Consider the following 19,920-nt stretch of genomic DNA (forward strand, 5'->3'; position numbering starts at 1 on the left):
TGGGATGAGAAAAGAACTGAAAACATGCATACAAGTAACATTACACAGACTGAGCAAAAGGTACTTATGTATTTAAGACTATATATGTACATATATATACATACACACATATACATATATACACACACATATACACACAACAAACACACACACACATATATATTTACTGCATGTGTGAATAAGTAACAATAATTAATAAAAAAGAGGCCATGAATACGAAAGAGAAGGAGAAGTATATGGGAGGCTTTGGGGGGAGAAAAGGACAGGGGAAGAGGATATAATTATAATTCCAAAATAACTAAAATAAATAATTAAAAATAAAAAGAGTAAGAAGAAGAACATGTCAAAGAAGCTAGGCACAACACTTTTTTACCCCAGGGCTGGGCTGGGCACCCATCGGAACCTGGCCTCTCAGGATGACTCACCATCCTATAGTTTCAGTAATGGAGCCAACATGAACATATGATCCCAGAAAGGCCCACCAGAGCTTTCCTTTTGGAACTGTTATTAAAACCAGAGCAACACATTCTTTTTTGGTCCTGGTGTTGCACGCAAGCATGTAATCAGGAAATACCATCAATTATCTTTCCTTCCACAAGAGAAAGTCAGTCCACAATGGGAAAAAATTAATAATTTGGGCCTAGAGTCTTCCTTGTTAGTCATCTCAGGAATGCTTTGTAATATAATCCACAGAAGGGGTGGAAAGAGGAAATGCATGCTCATTTTGCATAAGCCAACCTTATATTACTATTAGCCCTAAGGTAGTTGCAGGAGTAGAATCTTTCTGTCAGAAATAAAGTTTGCTAAATAAAATTGGCCTTTAACCCAAGGCATAGTTGTTCATTGACAAAGAAAGGGCCACATACTGGACTTCCTCTATCTTTCCTTTCCTCAAATGCCCCTGGTAAAATCCACAAACTTTAAGCTCTTTTCCCAAACACTATGCTGGGAGCATGAAGTACTTACCTGTAATCCCAGCACTCAGAAGATGTAGGCAATAGGATCAAGAATCTCAGGGCAATGAAAAAGCAACATCAAAAAGACCTTTGAAAAATAAGATGAAAGAGACACCAGACTAGAATCTGTAAGAATCAAAATGGTAAACGGATTCACTGTGTGTGGTCACTCTTTGTCAGACTTCTAACTAAAGTCTCTGGAGAATTTCCATGACTTTTAGGAAGAATGCATTCGTCCACGAGTCCGGTGATGCTCTGATGACCCAGTATACAGCTTCCTTTACTAGCTCTTCTTAGCTAGCTTTGTCTCGCTCACTCATTCTAACCAACTGGACTCTTCATTGATGTTCAAAACACTCCAACTGTTTCTGAGGCAGGAAAACCGAGTGAAGAGAGAGGCCCACAAGGATTACACACAGGGTACAGAACAGGAACTGAAGCATTCATGAGTGTCTGAAGGTAACCTGTAATTCATTACAATACTAGAACACACAACATAGGTGGAGATTTAAGATGCTAGTGTAGTTCATGCATGAAATTGTAGAACTATGTGTAACAACAGGTAGAGCATTCACGGAAAAGTCCCTTGTAGTCCGGATGTGAGATATCCACTTTAGAGGTTTTGTTTGAACACGTGGTCCTCAGCTGGTGGCACTGTTGAGTGGACTGTAGGAGGTAGAACCTCACTGGAGGACGAGGCTTGAGTTAGTTAGTTAGTTAGTTAGTTAATTAGTTAGTTAGTAGTTAGGTTTTTTTGAGACAAGGTCTCTCTGTCCCTGCTTGTCCTGGAACTCACTATGTAGACCAGGCTAACCTCTAACTCACAGTCTTGGGTTTATAGCCTAGCTCTACTTCTTGTTCAAGTTCTGCTTCTTGACTTCAGATGTGATGTGACCAAATACCTCTCTCCCATCCCCAGCCTTCTCCAACACACACACACACACACACACACACACACACACACACACACACACACTCACAGAGCCAGTGTCCCCGTGTGCTGTAAGCCAAAATAGATCCTTTCTTCCTTACACTATATCTTACCAGATATTTTATCAGAGCAATGAGAAAAGTAGCTGATAAACCCATGGTACACAAATGGGAAGTATCTGTCTCGCCGCTGGAATGTAAACTATATGAGACTATATGCTCTTGCCTTAGCAGATACCTAGCAATTTTGATGAATGGTAATGAGTACTAATAAATTACTGCTTGATTTGGGCAGAAAAATACAATCATAACATTTTGATAAAAATGAATTATAATTAGTTCCAAATATTTAGAGTTCTTTTTAGTATTTTATTTTAATCTTTTCCTTTTGAGTGTATGGATGTTTTTTTGCCTGCTTATATGTAGCTATGGACACCATGTGTATGCCCAGTGCCTGCAGAGGTCGGAAAAGGGCATCAGATCTCCTGGAACTGGAGTTTCAGACAGTTGTAAGCTGCCAAGGTGTACTGGGAATTAAACCCGGGTCCTACAGAAGAGCAGCGAATGCTCTTTACCACTGAGCCATTTCCCCAGCCCCTTTGAATCCTTTAATATTTATGTTAGCATCACTAAATATTTCCATCTTCTAAAGTCAATCATATATATATGTACATGCGTACATATATACACACATATATATACATACATATATATACATATACATATACACACACAAAGTACTGACTGGTAGAGAGATAACTGTGATAAGATCTCTTTAGTGATCAGGTAATGAAAAAATTGAAAGAACGTATACAAAGGGTATTAAGGGGAATTTTATTCTTTCAATTTATGTTTGTGATACAAAATCTCACTCTTAAGTCCATGTTGAGCTATCCGAGATGATCTTGAAATCCAATATTTTTGCCTCCACTACTAGAATCAAAGATGTACGCAATGCCTATCTGTAATTAAGAATCTTAATGAGAAAAGACTGACTAGGCAAGTAGAAACAAATGAAAGCATATTTCAACAACTATTTACATATCAATATCAATGAGATAAAACTGACTAGGCAAGTAGAAACAAATGAAAGCATACATCAACAAATATTTAGATATTAATATCAACAGAATCCAAGAAAGGCTGGGAATTAGTAAAAAGGAACTAGCAAGGAAACTCCAGATTTCTAGTTTGAGGTTAATAGTTGACAGGTAATAACAAAAAGACCATTGATGTGGGAAAATCTGTGTAGAGAACTGGCTGAAGAGGGCTGAAGACATGATTCTCAGAGTCATGCTTTTCCACTATGTCCCAAATTTGTAAACATGACTGCAAATGAACCCTTTGATGTCCCTGAAGAAGTAGCCCTGGGCCCCAGTCTCTTTCTGACATTACCTCTGTGATGGTGTCCTCATGTGTCACCACCCTTTAGTAGAAAGATGTACGGAGTTAAGGATTCAAGATTTAATAAGATCGTTCTGAAAAGTGCACAAGTTTGATTATTTGAATGTTTTTATGTGTGAGAATAGGGACAAAATACAGGACTTTGTACATGCTAGGTACATGTTGTACCTTCCCCACACCATCAAATAGAATCTATAGTAAGAAGAGCTGTACCATGTATAAACCACTACCAGTCTCTAGAAAACTCCTTCAGTGTTTAATGTTTTCATTTTATGTTAGTTTTAGATTCCTCGATTTTATGTTTGTGCTGTGCATCCCGTCAACCTACCTAAACTCAACCAAGATTTTTGGTTTAAATAAAGTACTTTCACTATCATTTTATACATACCAGAACTAAGTAATGTAGAAAAGATAAGTAGCTTTTGTTTTAACTCAACTTTTTCCTTCAGTCAAAATCATTTTTTATTTGTTTAGTATTTTAGAACAATTCATTGCAAGCATTCTAGTTTCTAATAAATTATTACTATTAAAACATATTATTTGAGGGAGGGGAGGTATGGGTGGAGGGGAGGAGAGGGAAGGGGGAGGAGGAGGGGAGGGAAGGGGGAAGAGGAAGGGAGGAGATGGAAATTTTTAAATATAAAAAAATAAACCATGAAAAAAAAATAAAACATATTATTACCAAACCAGTAACATCAAGTTTATCTCTGAAATCTCAAAGTATCTTATAATAATTTCTCAATCACACACACACACACACACACACACACACACACACACACACACACACACGAGATTGTTTTTTAGTCTGGAGGCCTCATTCTCAAGGTATCAGGTGACTTGTTTCTATTTGGCCATCCTGTAGGCATCAATATGAGCTTCTATCAGTCTGCTCTGTGAAATAAATGTTTTAACAGAACCACTGTTTGCTTTTGATTTATGTCATTATATTACTGTCACAATCCTCTGGAAGATTTCTTTCAGATTTAGTTCTTGTCTACTCTGAGAAAGTTGTTCCAGGCTTACAGTTGAGAACCTTGTGAGCTGGAGACTTCTGCGTGGACAGAAATGCTCTTTCAGAGTCTACATGCATGCTTCCTGAATTCCAGTACTGTTCCGGAGAGCAATTTTTCACTCTTTTAAAACTTAAACTTATTCTCCATCTTTGTTCTGGAAACTGTTGGGTTCTCTTCTTTGTCCCAAAAGTCTGTAACATCATGGTTTGTGTCTGTTTTGATGTTTTTGATGTTTTAGGTTGAAATGCTTTACCCACTATGTGACACTTAGTGATTCAACTAAATGTCCTAATGTCTTGGCTGTTTTGTTTTTCTACATTATCTCTCTATTAAAGATTGTACTTCTTGGATTTCTCTAGGTTTTTTTAAATCTGTTTTTGTTCCTCTCCTTTTCCTCATGTTTCAAGTGTCTTTTTCTATAACTCTCGTCTATTCCTTACACACACACACACACACACACACACACACTCTCTCTCTCTCTCTCTCTCACACACACACACACACACACACACACACACATGTTTTCAAGACTGACCATTTGATATTGGACTTCCAATTGGTGTGCTCTTTCCTGGAGAAGGTGAGTTCTCCTGCTTTTTGCATTCCTTAATCTTGTAGTTCTTTGTGTGGGGTTAGGTCTCAGGATCTTTCGCCATCCACCTTAATATGCCTGTTGTTATCCTTGTCTAGCACGTGTTTAGGAAGTCATGCTGCTAAAATTTTCCACCACTCTGATTATCCTAGGAGACAGTCTCAGGGCAAACTCCCTGATCCTCTGGATTATCCTTAGTTATGATAAAAGATAAAGTAGATATAATATTATAACTGTAATTCTTGTTTGATACCTATTTTGTTATATGTAATTTTACTATGTTAATGCTAAAACCTTCCTTTTTATTTAGACAGAAAAGAGGAGGTTATGTAGGATTTCCCTATGTATGCTGTAAATATGTTTTATTGCCATTGGTTAATAAAGAAGCTCCTTTCAGCCAATTGGCTTAGCAGAGAAAAGCCAGGCAGGAAATCCGAACAGAGATGTAGAGAGAAGAAAAGCAGAGTCAGTGAGAAGCTATGAAGCTGCATGTGAAGCTATGGGGATAGGCTAAAAAAGACCCCAAATATCCATAACCCAGAAGGTCCCCCACCTCTGCCTGCCTGGCTTGATTTCACCTACTAAGCAGCTTTTTTGCCAAACCCTGCTACAGCCACAGTGGAGCTACCATGCAATGACTTGGCAATTTTCCAGGCTTGTGCATGCTTCCCTCCACCTGCTGCTTTCCCTACTGCTCAGCAACTTGCACAGCTTCCAGTTTATGTTCCCTGCTAGTGAGCTCTGGGCTCTTTGCTCCGTGTATGGAATTTGTTTAATTGCTCTAAATTTGTCAAGCAAAGCATATTTGTCAGTATATAAGCAGGAACCAATGTGCAGAAACAAAGTGGCACAAACAGTCCCGTGCCACCACTGGTCACATCTTCCCTGTGATGTGACTGTAACCACAACAACTGCTGGTCAATAAATATTATTACATTTACACCAATTTACTTAAATCTAATGGTGGTAAATAAATTAATAAATTTCAAAGTTATATGATGGCGGACAATATTACCATTCAGGAATTTAATGAAATTTTTGCTTATGCTATGGATGGTATTCTGCGAGGCCTATGTGATTTTCCTTATACATTTATTTTTTTTTATTTTGGGAATTAGTTTTGTTTTTCATATTATATCATTAAGAAAATGGTTTGATAACAGAGCCAAGAACGAGACACTTTTAGAAATGATATAGTCTTTACAGATTAATAATGAACAGCTAGTTGAAAAAATTCATACTTTTGAAAAGGTTAACATTAATTTGACAGACAAAATCCAAACAATGTCAAAAAGTGCTGAGACATTACCTGAAAGATATTGTGCTGTTGAATTTAACAATCAGAATTTGTTAAAAAGTTATGATAGGTTAATGAATAAGGTATCTCTCCAGGAAGGAAATATGCATGCTATCAAAATTATGTCCAAGGATTAAGACATTATCTTTACTGGACAAATTTTCTGCCTTGGAATCATCAATGAGGGTATTAGAATGGAACACTGGACAGAAGATTCAAAAGGCAGTGGTAAAGAGATTGATCTGAAAAGATTGAGGACATTATATAAACTGATGAATAGGGAGACAAGGTACAAGGACAGAATTTAGCCTTGTCATTACATTCCAGAGTCCAGAATGACTTACCTAGAGTTTTGGCTGCCTATCAGGTAATATCTTTTGAGAAGCCATGGGTACAAAATACCCTAAGGTAGTCAAAGATATACATGGCAACCTATAGGTATGAGTGATCTAAAAGAAATTAAGCAAGCAATAGTATCATATGGTCTGCATGCACCACTTGTTAGGGAAATGGTGAAAATGTGGACTTCAAGCAATAAGCCTACCCCATATGGTTGGCTTCAATTAATCACCGCAGTCCTAGAAAATGGAGCCCAGCTGCTATGAAAATGTTATTTGCGAGAAGAGGCAAAAATTTCAGAACAACAGGGAAAAGCAAAAGTATTTGAGCTTTCCCAAGATCAAATTCTTGGTGAGGGCCATTACTCCAATGCTCAGGACCAGGTTTTCTATGATGAACACACTTTATCCCTATTTATCACAGAAGTTTTAAATGCTTGGGACAGGATTCAGAAACCAGGAAATTGAAATGAATCATATATCAGGGTTAAACAGGGCCAGAGAGAACTCTTTAGTGACTTTTTACAATGATTAACTAAAGCTGTACAAGTAAGAGTAAGAGACCCAGAAGCTAAAAATGTACTTATTGAATCTGGTTTTTGAAAATTTCCACTTAGAATACAAAATGATACTTGGGCCTTTAAAGGTTAGATCAGCACTGATGGATGAATGGATCCTGAATACAATGAATGTTGAGACATTTGAATATAATACTGAGGCTTGGGTAGGAGAAACAATTAATTTCCAAATGTATAGAGATCAAAATGCCAAATGTTTTTATTGTGGTAGAATAGGACATATGAACAGGGATTGCAGACAAGGAATTCCTAGTAATAATGTCTCCTCTGGGAATGGCAAGAATAGGTAGTCTCAGCCTTCTGGAATATGTAGGAGGTATAGCAAAGGCTAACATTGGACCAATGAATGTAGATTGACAAAAGACAGACAAGGCAACCTGATACCATTGGGAAATTCCTTGGGGTCCCCTTGCAGGCCCCCATGTCAAACGTGGTCCAGTCATTCCCAGTCACTCACCATGTCTCACCAGGTGTTGGGCCAAAATTATCTCAGGGCCTGTCCCTTAATGCCTGTAGGACAGAGAAAAGCCTGGCTCAAGTTTGAAGGATAGTCAAAGCTACCCAGTGAGGATGAGACAGCAAAATCCAGGTAGATACCTCTCCAACCATAGGGAGGGCTTGGCTGTCTTTCCTTGTCTGGAGGTACCCCCACATCACACGATGTCACTTATATAAGCTGAAGCTCACAGTAATAAACTGAGTTCCTGCTTTGACTTGACTCCCTATCATGTTTGATTACCCTGCATTGTAGGGCTGCAGATCTGATTGTCCTGTGTCACAGGGCTGCAGAATGGGCAGATAGTGCACTCACCTTTCCCTGGGGAATAAGACTAAGGACATCTGACAACCAGGAAAATTAAAAACTCCAGTGTCTACTGTAAAAAAAAAATACTGTTCTGGATGATGGAATAGACAAGGAGGATTAATAAAAAACTTGGGTTAAAAATAGGAAATGTATATATTGGCAGACTTTCATGAAGGATCAAAGATCACAGCTAGGAGTGCATATACATAACACTGTAATTGAGGGATTACTAATTAAGAAAACAAACCGAGGAAATTCTGGCTATGGACAATCTGGGTAAACAAACAGGAACTACAGAGATGAGTATAACTAACAGAATACGAGAGATAGAAGAATCTCAGGCGTTGAAGATACTATACAGGAAATATACTCATTCATCAAAGAAAACATTAAATCCAACAAATTCTTAACGCAAAACATCCAGAAAATCTGGGACACCGTGAAAGACCAAACCTAAGAATAACAGGGGTAGAAGAGGGAGAGGAGCTCCAGCTCAAAGGCCCAGAAAATATATTCAATAAAATCATACAAGAAAACTTTTCCAACCTAAAGAAGAATATCTCTATGAAGGTACAAGAAGCTTACAGAACACCAAATAGACTGGAACAAAAAAAAATTCCCTCACCATATAATAATCAAAACACAAAACATACAAAATAAAGAAAAAATATTAAGAGCTGCAAAGGAAAAAGGTCAAGTAACATATAAAGGTAAACCTATCAGAATTACACCTGAAGTCCTAGCACTTGGCAAGTACAGGCAGAAATTATCAGGAATTCGGGGTCATTCCTAGCTACATGGTGAATTTGAGGTAAAACTTTATCCCTGTTACTGCTGATTTCCTTTCAGAGCTAGAGAATCCATTCTACCTTTGCTTCTTAACAACAAAATAACACACACACACACACACACACACACACACACACACACACACACACTATCCAGCAAGGAAAGAATGTCACCGAAAGTGCCATAAAGGAAATGTATTTTCCCAGCTAAAATACACACAACTGTTGTTGACTTGGAATATTTTACTGTCCAAACTAGCCAGAATCCTGGAAAGCTGATATTATTTCATGCTATTGTGTTAAAGTGAATACATTCTGCTCATGTAAGTAAACTTGCATATGCATCCATAGTTAGCATTTTGTTCATTCCTCAACTAAACTAGGAGTCAATAAGAGTTGTGCAGTCCTAGCTGGACAGGATTTGTGACAGTCCTGCTTCCGTGTCCTGAATGCTGGACTTATACCACCATGCCTTGCTCCTTTTATAATCTTCAATTTTTTTGTTTGTTGTTTTGACTAGAGACGAATATTTTGTATAATTTACATATTTATGTTTATGATTATTTTCAATTATCATTGTGAAAATCATGTTCTTTTATGAAAATAGATATCTATGTCTTATCCTACACGAAAACAGAAAGAGTCACCAGGCATGCTGGGACATGCCTTTAGTCCTAGCATTCAGGAGTCAGAAGCAGGTAATCTTTGTAAGTGTGACGGCATTGTGATCTATATAGTGAATTCCAGGTTAGTCGGGGTTATCCCATAGCGGGACTTGGTCTCTAAACAAAACAAAGCAATGGCAGTAATTATCCACATTTGAAATCTCAACACCTAGGAGGCTGAAGCAAGAGGATTTCCAGTTTTAGGTCATCATGGGCTACAGTGTGACTCTCTCTCTCTCTCTCTCTCTCTCTCTCTCTCTCTCTCTCTCTCTCTCTCTCTCCCTCTCCCTCTCCCTCCCTCTCCTTCCCTCTCCCTCTCTCTCTCTCTCTCTCTCTCTCTCTCTCTCTCTCTCTCATGTGTGTGTGTGTGTGTGTGCGTGTGTGTGAGAGAGAATGTTCTAGTTCAAGTGGTGCAGTGAGTGTAGAACACACAGATACACTTCAGGCTCACTGCTGGTCTCAGAAAGCTAGACAGCTTAAAAATATCTTTTATTTTCATGTCTATTCTCTCACAACGCAAACAGACAAAACAAGATTTCTGTAACCTTGGTTGGCCTCGAACTCACAGAGATCTGCCTGTTTCTGCTTTCCAAGTGCGAAGATTTAAGGCACGCATCACCAGGCCCAGCTGGAAAAAAAAAGGACTTTTAAGATGCAGATCAGTGTGTTTAGAAATTCTTCCATAAAAAAGTTTGCTAAACTTACTCATTTCATCTTGCTTATTCATTTTTCTGTAAAAATAAACTTTTTTTCAGAGTATCAGACATTTTAAGACTCTGAGTGTCTTATTCTAGCCCTGACATACAAACACTCTTGCTCTTCAGCTTTTAGTCACAAGTGCTGTGGCATCACAATAACTCACATGACTGTATTTAGAACGCTGTTATAGCAGTGCCTTGAAAGGCAAGTCGAATGATGTTACTCCTTCCCTATGCTATGCTCTTTATCCCAGCTGATTGCAGGCCTCTTCTTCATGGTAAGAGTACACTAAGTAATGGTAAAGGCCCCTGAAGCTGGAAAGCCCAGTGGTGTGCGAAGTACCAAGGAATCCCATTGCAGAGAAAGCAAAAACCCATCTGTTATAGTCTCGCTCCATAGGCTCAGCAAATCTGCGCTCTCCCTGTGTGTTCTCATGACCTCTTCTCTCTCGGTGTTTAGTGAAAGAAAGAGGGGGTAGGAGGAGAGCAATGCGTGGGGAGAGAAAATGAATGAACCAAGACTCTCTAGAGTCCCTGTGGGGCTCTTATGATTAGATCAATTATTTCCTTAGATGTCCAAATAGGCAAACACAGACTAGAATTTACAAATAAGTTTTAGGAGGACATAAGAATCCAGTCTATATAACTACATCACTTCGAGCTTTGTAAACTGAAAATAGAATGGTGTCCCAGTGTAGGGGAACAGGCCTGTGATATTAGCTCTTAGAAGATAGAGACTGGAGGAGACAAGATTCCATAGCATGTCTCAAAACAAACAACAATTCAACCAAAAACAAAACAAAACAAAAAACAGATCAAGTCAACAACAAAAATAGGAAAACAAAACAAAATATCTCACTTCCCAAAGCAATCAATACTAGCAGAAGAAAGCTAGAGATGATTTTGGTTTTTCATGCCTCTGACATGACTGAAACCTTTTAGGTGACTTGAAAATGTGGATTTACGGTAGCCTTATATTTTAGTGACTTCTCGATTACAAACTTTTTCTATGGCATTCTTAATTTCTGTCCGTACATATTCTTTTTTTTTTTCTGTTACTGATCGCCTTTCAGTGCTGGGGCCTTAGGTGCATCATGTGGACCATAGTGAAAGACCCATGAATAAGTCTCATGACAATATCGGAGCTGTTTGGCCAGATGTGTGTCTTCTAGCAGCTTTCACAGACTAAAACAGCAGAGGTTTGGTGGAGTGCTGGGCTTGCTCCTATCATACCAATGAATAACAGTGATTGAAGCAGAGGCAGGAGAATCTCTACAAAGTCAAGGACAGCCAGGACCACAGGAAGAAAAACTATCTCAAAAATTAAAAAAGAGAGAGAGAAAAGAAAGGTTTGCCAGCAGGCTTTGTGAGTGAGTTGTAAATGCACCTGCAGGCAAGCCTGAAAACCTGAGTTTGATCCTTGGGACCTTTCCCTGGGATGGGAGGAAAGGGCCAACTTCTTCTTTTTTAATTTAACTTATTCATTTTACATCCCGTCTCTCTCCTCTCCTCTCCTCCTGCTCCCTCCTCCCAACCCTTCTCTGCTCCCTAACCCCAGTCCACCCCTCCTCCTTTTCTGTATTCACTCAGAAAGGGCCAGGTCTCCCAAGGGCATCAACAAAGCAAGGCACATAAAGCTGCTGTAAGAACAAGCACCTCCACCTGTATTCAAGCTGGGCAAGGCAAGGCAGCATGAGGAATAGGTTCTCAAGAGCCAGCGAAAGCACCAGGGACAACCCTGCTCCCATTGCCAGAATCCCACAAATAGATCAAGCTACACAACTGTCACATATACGCAGAGGGTAGAGGAACAATGACAAGTTGTCCTCTGTCCTCTGCAAGTGCACACATGTTTGCACCCACCCAAAATAGCCTTGGCTTATAGTTTGAAACAGAAAAAAAAAAAAGGAAGAAAACAGCTGCCTTTAACGGGACAAAGCCCCTAGGATTACAGTCCTATTTGCTGCCTACTTTTGTTTACCTTTTTCTAGTGTGATCAAATATTAGACAAACATTCAACTCATTTAAGAAACTGGATTGAAATGGAATTGAAATAAAAATTTTTAAAAGTTGTCTGTAGTTTCCTAACCACAGACAAAGAACTCGCTTTTTTTTTTTTTTTTTTGATACACCTCCTGCCCCCAGCCTAGCCTCAAAAGAGCTCTGTAGCCTAGGACGGCCTTGAGCCTCTGATCTTCCTGCCTTCACCAGGAGTGGGTCTTGGGTTTCAGGTCTGCACCACAACAGCTTTCGAGCTGTGCTGAAGGTGGAATCCAGGACTTGCTATGTGCTAAGGCAGACACCACCAACAGAGCTATGTCCCCATTTTGTATAAGATGGGGAACATGGGTGTTATATTTACTGCAAAGCTGGAAATGCCTAGAAATCAGGGCACACCAGGTTGCCTAACTGTGAAGCCCAAGAGTTGGGTGCCCAGTGCCAGGTCTTGCTCATTTGAGTGTTGGTGATCGGGAGGGACTGTGCTTGCTTTAGAGTCTGAATTGCCCTAGAGACCCATGATTGCCTCATTATTACTGTCTCTAGTGATTTCAAACTGTATTTCAAGTTGCTAAACATAAATACAAGTTCCACTTTAAATTAGCCTATTTTTGTAAATTCATTTTAAGAATAGTTATGGCATATATCACTCAATATGTAATTGAAGAGAATTAAAATGAAAAAAAAAAAGAATATCCATGTCAATTGATCTGGTTTAAAACTACCCCAATTTTTTTTTTTTTTGAGTCAGAGTGCAGGCTGGCCTCAACCTGCCCTTACCCCCTCACCCCTCACCACCGCCCCCACTCCGGTCTCCCGTCTCTACTGGCACCACCTGCACCAGACAGGATTGTTCCAGCTGTCTCTTTCAAGCAGGATTTCCTCCACACTGATGATCATTTCAAAAATTCCAGCAGTGAAAGTATTATTTAATATAGATAGATCAAGTCTAAATAAAGTATAGCATGGTAATGTTAGAGAAATTTTGCATTTTGACGAGGAGGTTTCCGGGTGTGGACGAAAGGAGCATTCTTGCCCCATGCATCATCGCCACCTTTTTTCTCTGCTTAAGGAGTAAGATTGTTTACCCATTGGCCCCTTTTCTTCGCTTCTTTCGGAATACTACGTCAGTTCAAGACACTCCCTCGGGAGCGTGCAGAGTATCCCCCGCCCTATGTTTGTGAATGTCGTCATCATGAACAGCGTTGTGGTCAACAGCCCGGGAAAAGTCACGCAATAATGCTACCACATCACAATAGGGAACGTGAAAGACAAGGGAGCTCCATCCCCACAGAGACCTCGTACTGGGAAGTCCCGAGGAAGAGAGGTGGCCATGGAGGTTGATGTGCCAGGGCGGCCAAACGATGGCTGCTCTTATTTGTGATAACCTAGGAAATAAACCGGAATGTGAACTGGAGCTGGCTGGTTCTGCGTTCTTAATTTTGCGAAGCAATGATTCATTCCTGGAGTTCTTCCTGGGCATTTGACTTTTACATAATTTGAGCACTGATTTTTCAAAGCAAATGTACATGGAACTCTGCAATGAGTTGTACTTCGTTTAAAATACTGCCTGGGGATCCTAACTCACAATTTCAATTCCAGCGCTTGGGAGGCGGAGGCAGAAGGATTGTCTTGAGGCGAAGGCCAGCCTAAGCTACATATTGAGCTCCAGGACAGCCTGTGCTACTTAAAGCCTGTCTCAGACGACAAGCCACAAGAGCTGGTAAGACGGCTTGGAGGGCAGAGTGTTTGCTCATGGGGAGGGGCACTGTTAGGAGGTGTGACCTTGTTGGTGTAAATGTGACCTTGTCAAAAGTGTGTCACTGGGGGTGGACTTTGGGGTTTCAAATACTCAAGCCAGACCCAGTGTCTTTGTCTTCCTGCTGCCTGTGGATCCAGATGCAGAGCTCTGGTCTCTCTCTCCATCACCATGTCTGCATGTGCCCTGCCATGAGGATAATGGACTGAACCTCTGAACGTAAGCCCACCCCAATTAAATGTTTTCCTTTATAAGAGATGTCATGATCATGGTGTCTCTTCACAGCAGTAAAACCCTAAGACATTGGGTAAGTACACTTGTCACCAAATCTGACAACCTGAATCCAATATCCAGAACCCACATGAAAGAAGGAGAAAGAGAATCAACTCTGGCAAATTGCAACACACACACACACACACACACACACACACACACACCCCACAAACCACGCCATACACACACATATATGCATACACATATACACACACAAATACATACACACCATACATACATACCACATACACATATACACACCACATACTCATACATACCACACACACGCATATACACACCATACACATATACACACCACACACACATATACACACCACACACACACACACAACCACTCACAGATAAAATGAAAACTTAAAAAATTAAGTGCAAATCAAAAAATTACTTTTTTGGCAAAATTTAATATAAAAAGTTTAGTAGCAAAATTTTTAATACAAAAGTTAAATTAAGATAGTAATGTTAACTATAACAAAAACCAGTCTGACCTCTCCTGGGTTCTGATTGAGTTTAATGAGGGGTGAGTCTTTCTAAAGTGATTCTAATTTCTTGTATTAAATAGCAGAGTGATGTATACTATTGATCTTACGCTCATTCCTTTTCCTGTATCTTTGGCCTTTGGCTTAGTTCAGCAAATGGCAGTCTTTCCAGGAGAGGGAGGAAAAGATCTTTAAGGAGGGTCAGAGGAGAGAAATGAATCTGTGAGCCAAAGGAAGAAGTACTTATGGGGAGAGGAAGGGACTAGAAAGAAAGATGAACAGGGATGGGAGAAGGAAATATAGGAGGGTATGATTTAAAATATAGCAACATGTGTAAAAAATTCTATAACAAAACTCTTTGCTTTGTATGCTAACTTTAAAAAAAAGAGGGTTGGGCATTGTAGCTCAATTGGCGGCAACTTGCCTAGCATGCACTAAGCACTGGGTTTGATCCTCAGTTCTCAGTAAACCATTCAAAGTGATGCATGCCCATAATCTCAGCACACAGCAGAAGGAGACAGGTAGACCAGAATTTCAACATAAGCCTGGCTACTGAGTGGATCAAGGCCAGCCTGCATTCCATGATATCTTGTTCTAAACACAAAGAGAAAGAGGAAGGAGAAAAGGAGGGAGAAATAATCCTGAGTCTTTAATAGTATATTTGAATTCATTTTGCTTCAGTGAACTAAAGAAATGGCTCAGCAGTTGAGTTCTTGCTGCTCAGTCATGGGGACTGGAGTTCAGATCCAAATTCTAGTACCATGTGACTGTTTTGCCAGCTCCAAGGGAACTGACACTTTTTTCTGGCCTTTGAGGGCACATGCACACATATGTACATATATGCCTACACACACATGCACACAAACAAATAAAATAAAAACAAATCTAAAAAACTAATCAAAAGAAAAACCTTTGGGGCTGGACATATGACTAAAAATAAATCTAAGAAAAATCAAAAGAAAAATGCTCAAGGCTGGACAGATGGCTATGTGGCTAAGAGCCTGTTCTACTCCTATAGAGGACCTGAACTCAGTTCTCAGCACTCACGGTGAGCAGCACACAACTGCCCGAAAGTCCATCTCCAGGGAATCTAATACCTCTGGACTCCTGGGCCCCTATACCCATGTAAACTAGGTACACGTATACACATCATTAAAAATATTAAAAATAAATATTAAAAAGACCTTTCATATTGGTGGTGCATACCTGTAATTCTGGCACTTTACTGCAGAGGCAGGAGGGACAGACCAAACTAGAGCCCAACTTGATGTATACAGGGGTTTTCAGGCCAGCAGGGATCATAACAAGACCCTGTCTCAAAACAAAACAATGCAAAGGAGGATCTGGAGAAATGGCTCAGTGTTTAAGAGCACTTGTTCTTCCAGAGGAACTGGGTTCCATTCCCACAGTCCACATGGTGGCTCACAGCTGTCTGTAACTGCAGTTGCTGGGGATCCAGTACACTCCTCTCTTCTCTGTGGGCACCAGGCATGCATGTATTCCAAAGATATGCATGCTAGCAAAGTACTCACACATAAAATAAAATAAAAGTTTAAAAAATGGGGCTGGAAAGATGGTTGAGCAATTAAGAGTGTTCTTGGCTCTTTCAGAGGACCCGGGTTCTCTTCTTAGCATCTATGTTAGGTGGTTTAGAACTCCAGCTCCAAGGGATGTGGTCGTCATGGCCTTCTGGAACCTGCCCTCTTTTGTCATTCTCTCACACATATACACACACAAACACATAAACAAAAACAAAATAATTTAAAAAATTAATTATTACCCTCTTCCTGTAAAATAAAAGTGTACATAGTGGTCATCTCTGCACTCAGGAGGGACAGGCTAAAGAAGGATTTCTGTGATTCTGAGGCCAGCCTGGGCTACATAATGAGAACCAGGCAAGCCAAGGCCATACCAAAAGACCCTGTCTTAAACAGACAAGCTACTTACAATTTTGAAACAACAAAAGAAAACTATCCCTTCACAGGAAGTTACAAAGAAGTGAGTAGGGAGGGAGCGAATTTCACACCTCCCCGAATGCTGACACCTTCATTATTACAGTACAATATCAAACCCAAGAAGCTGATGTTGGCACAACCCACAGAGCTTACTCATATCTTCTACATTCACCCGTGTTAGTCAGAAGGTATGTTGATGCATATTTTGTTATAGAATAAAATGGCGGACCTTTCTACAGAGAATATCTCGGCTTGCAAACATGCTACTATTTCTTCAAGAATCACCACACAATCTTTTTTTAAAAAATAAAGTCTTTTTTATTCATCCTTTATGTATTTTAATGATTTTTAAATATATTTAATATTCTGAAAGATATGAAACATATCAGACAAAGTTATTTTTTTCATGGGTATAAATGTATAGAATGAGAACGTAGGAAACATACAAAAATAACATCATGTAAGACAGCAATGGATGCTATTAAGAACATCAAATAGCCTGAGAAGTATAGTCTATAGTCTAAGAAGTTCTTTTAGTTTGGTTAGAGGAAGCCATTCCGAGGATGGGAAATTTGAGCTGAGATTGAATGATCAGAGAAGGCAGAGCCATAGGAAAATCTTCAGAAAAAAAAAAGAGTAGCAAAACCTTAAGAATTATTGCTAATAAACAAATCATAAGAAGGCAATATAACAGGTGTAGGAAACATGGGTGTGCCTGTGGTTCAGATGTGGCTTGTTACCAAAACTCATACTGAAATATAATTTGATTATTTATATATATATATGTATATATATATATATATATATATATATATATATATATGTAGGTGAGGGCTTATGAGGTCTCTGGATCACAGGGCTCTACAGTAAAAAGGGATTACCGTACTTCCCCACTCCACCATGAATTAGCTTGACATAACCATGCCCCTCCTCATTCCACAGTCTGTTTGCCTTTGCATAAGCCCATTTTCCCATTTTTCCTGCATCAGTTGATGCATATGGGGCAGAAGGACTTCCTAGCTTGAACTTCCTAACTTCCAGAGCCAGGAGCAAATTACCAGTCTTGAGCATTCCGTCACAACGCAGAAAATGAAATACAACAAGCAAGGGAAGCATAGTGGATGAGCTCAGATAGGTAGACAGGGAATGAACGCTTGAGGACCCCATAGGAGATGACAAGAAACTCCTATTCATTGTATAGAAAGAAGTCACTGGAAAATCTCAGACACAGGAGAGCTACGACTATATTGAGTTTAAAAATACATACTCTCATTACCATAAGAAGAATGCTTTGGACAAAAGAATAAAAGAGGATTTGCCCATAAAAAAGTCTGTTGCAATGAATAGGTTGATACTGGTGGGGTTGGGGAGGAAAATGACAGAATCCCGGTTTGTTTGTGCAAGGCCATCAACAGGGTTGCCACTGCGGCAGGCATGAGAGAGAAGAAAAGGCTTTTGTTTAAAACTACAAGATGGTAATTATCTAATTAACCTTAAATAATTACTGTTTGGCCTATATGGTGCATGTATTGTTGAAGCAGAAATGGAAAATAAATGATTACATTTGTAGATTTGAGTGGATGGTTGCTAACTGCTGATAAGAAGCTAATCCTGGAAATGTAAACATGAGAGTAATTACTATTTGAACTTACGAGTTTGAGTACTATTGACATGAAAGATATTATGGTATGCCAACTTATAGATACAACAGAGGAACGGGGGTTCTCTTTGCAGATGAGATAGACCAGGAGAACGTCAAACGGTGTCAGTGTGTGTGTGTGTGTGTGTGTGTGTGTGTGTGTGTGCGCGCGCACAAATAATAAAGACAGACCTTGAGTTGAGTGCTACTGAAGAGCCAAATATAGGAGAAGTTAAGTCAGGCACTGGAGCTCACTTCTGTAAAACCAACACTTGGGAAGCTGAGGTGGGATTGCCATGAGCTGGCTGTCCCCCTGGGCTGCAATGTGAGACCTCGTCTTGGAAAAAAAGAAAAACACTACAAAACAAACAACATGAAAAGAAGCATGTACCTGGGCATGATAGTTCATGCCTTTGACTCCAATACTCAGAGGTAGATCTCTGTGAGAGACAAGCCTGACCTACTTAGAGAGTTTAATGCCAGCCAAATCTTCACAGTGAGATTCTACACACACACACACACAGAGAGAGAGAGAGAGAGAGAGAGAGAGAGAGAGAGAGAGAGAGAGAGAGAGAGAGAGAGAGGGAGGGAGGGAGGGAGGAGGGAGGGAGGGAGGGAGGGAGGGAGGGAGGGAGGGAGGGAAAGGAAAGAAGGAAAGAAGAAAATAGTCATTGAATGGCTGAAAGTAAGAAAAATGTTCCAATTAAGTAGAATAGGAAAGCGCAGTAGAAGACTGAACAGGTGGAGAGTGATTATGAGCGATAGACTCTGCAGATGCCGAGGAGAGTAAGGATATAAGTGGGTGGTAGATAATGACACGGTGACGTGGGGGGTCAGCAGTGGGCTCAGTGGATGTGTAAATCAGATGTGAGACTCTAATGAGCAACCTGGACTGTAGGTAAGTCAAGGAGCAGGATGGAAATCAAGGCCTTTGAACTGGTACATCAAGTAATGGTGATGAGGTCGAGATGTAGGGGCACAGGACTACAATGGGAAAATATATCGCTGGGAATGAGAACACCAAGGGCCAGAAAGGTCAGCAAAGGTGTGAAATATGTGGCCCATGGAGTTATAGAAATTACTAAGATGTCAAAATATAGGGAACACAGGAAGTCATGTATAGTGTTTTAATGGTTTGCCCACCTGAGTCAAATCTGTTCCTGTTTGAACTTCTATCGTTTTTATATATTTGTGCACTTGTGTGTGTGTTTTTGTTGTTGTTTTGTGTTTTGCTTTATTTTGATAGACTCCCACTGTGTAGCTGTAGCTGGCCTGAAGCTCACAGAGATCCACTCGCCTTTTGTCTTTCAATTGTTGGAATTAAAGGGTTGTACCAGCATGCTGTACTGACTTCCATTTTCTCTCTATTCTCTCCTCTTTCCTTTTCTTTTCCTCCCCTCCAGCTTTCATTTGAATATCCTTTTCATATTTTGTACCTCCTTTGTAACACAAATCTTTGTCTTTTTTAAAAAATTAAATTACATTTACATTTATTTATGTGTGTGTGTGTGTGTGTGTGTGTGTGTGTGTGTGTGTAGGCCAGAGAACAACTCATAAGTCAGTTTGCTTCCACCATGGGGATATCCTGAATTCAATGCACCTTTACACACTGACCCGTCTCACCTGCCCAGTCTGCCTTTTATATATCACATTTATGTCTATATTAGGCAATGAAAGAAAGCCCGTTGGTGTCTCCTATAGCACAAAGCACATATTTTAACAGTTCTTCAGC

This window comes from Arvicola amphibius, chromosome 12, assembly GCF_903992535.2.
Source record: "Arvicola amphibius chromosome 12, mArvAmp1.2, whole genome shotgun sequence".
NCBI lineage: Eukaryota > Metazoa > Chordata > Mammalia > Rodentia > Cricetidae > Arvicola > Arvicola amphibius.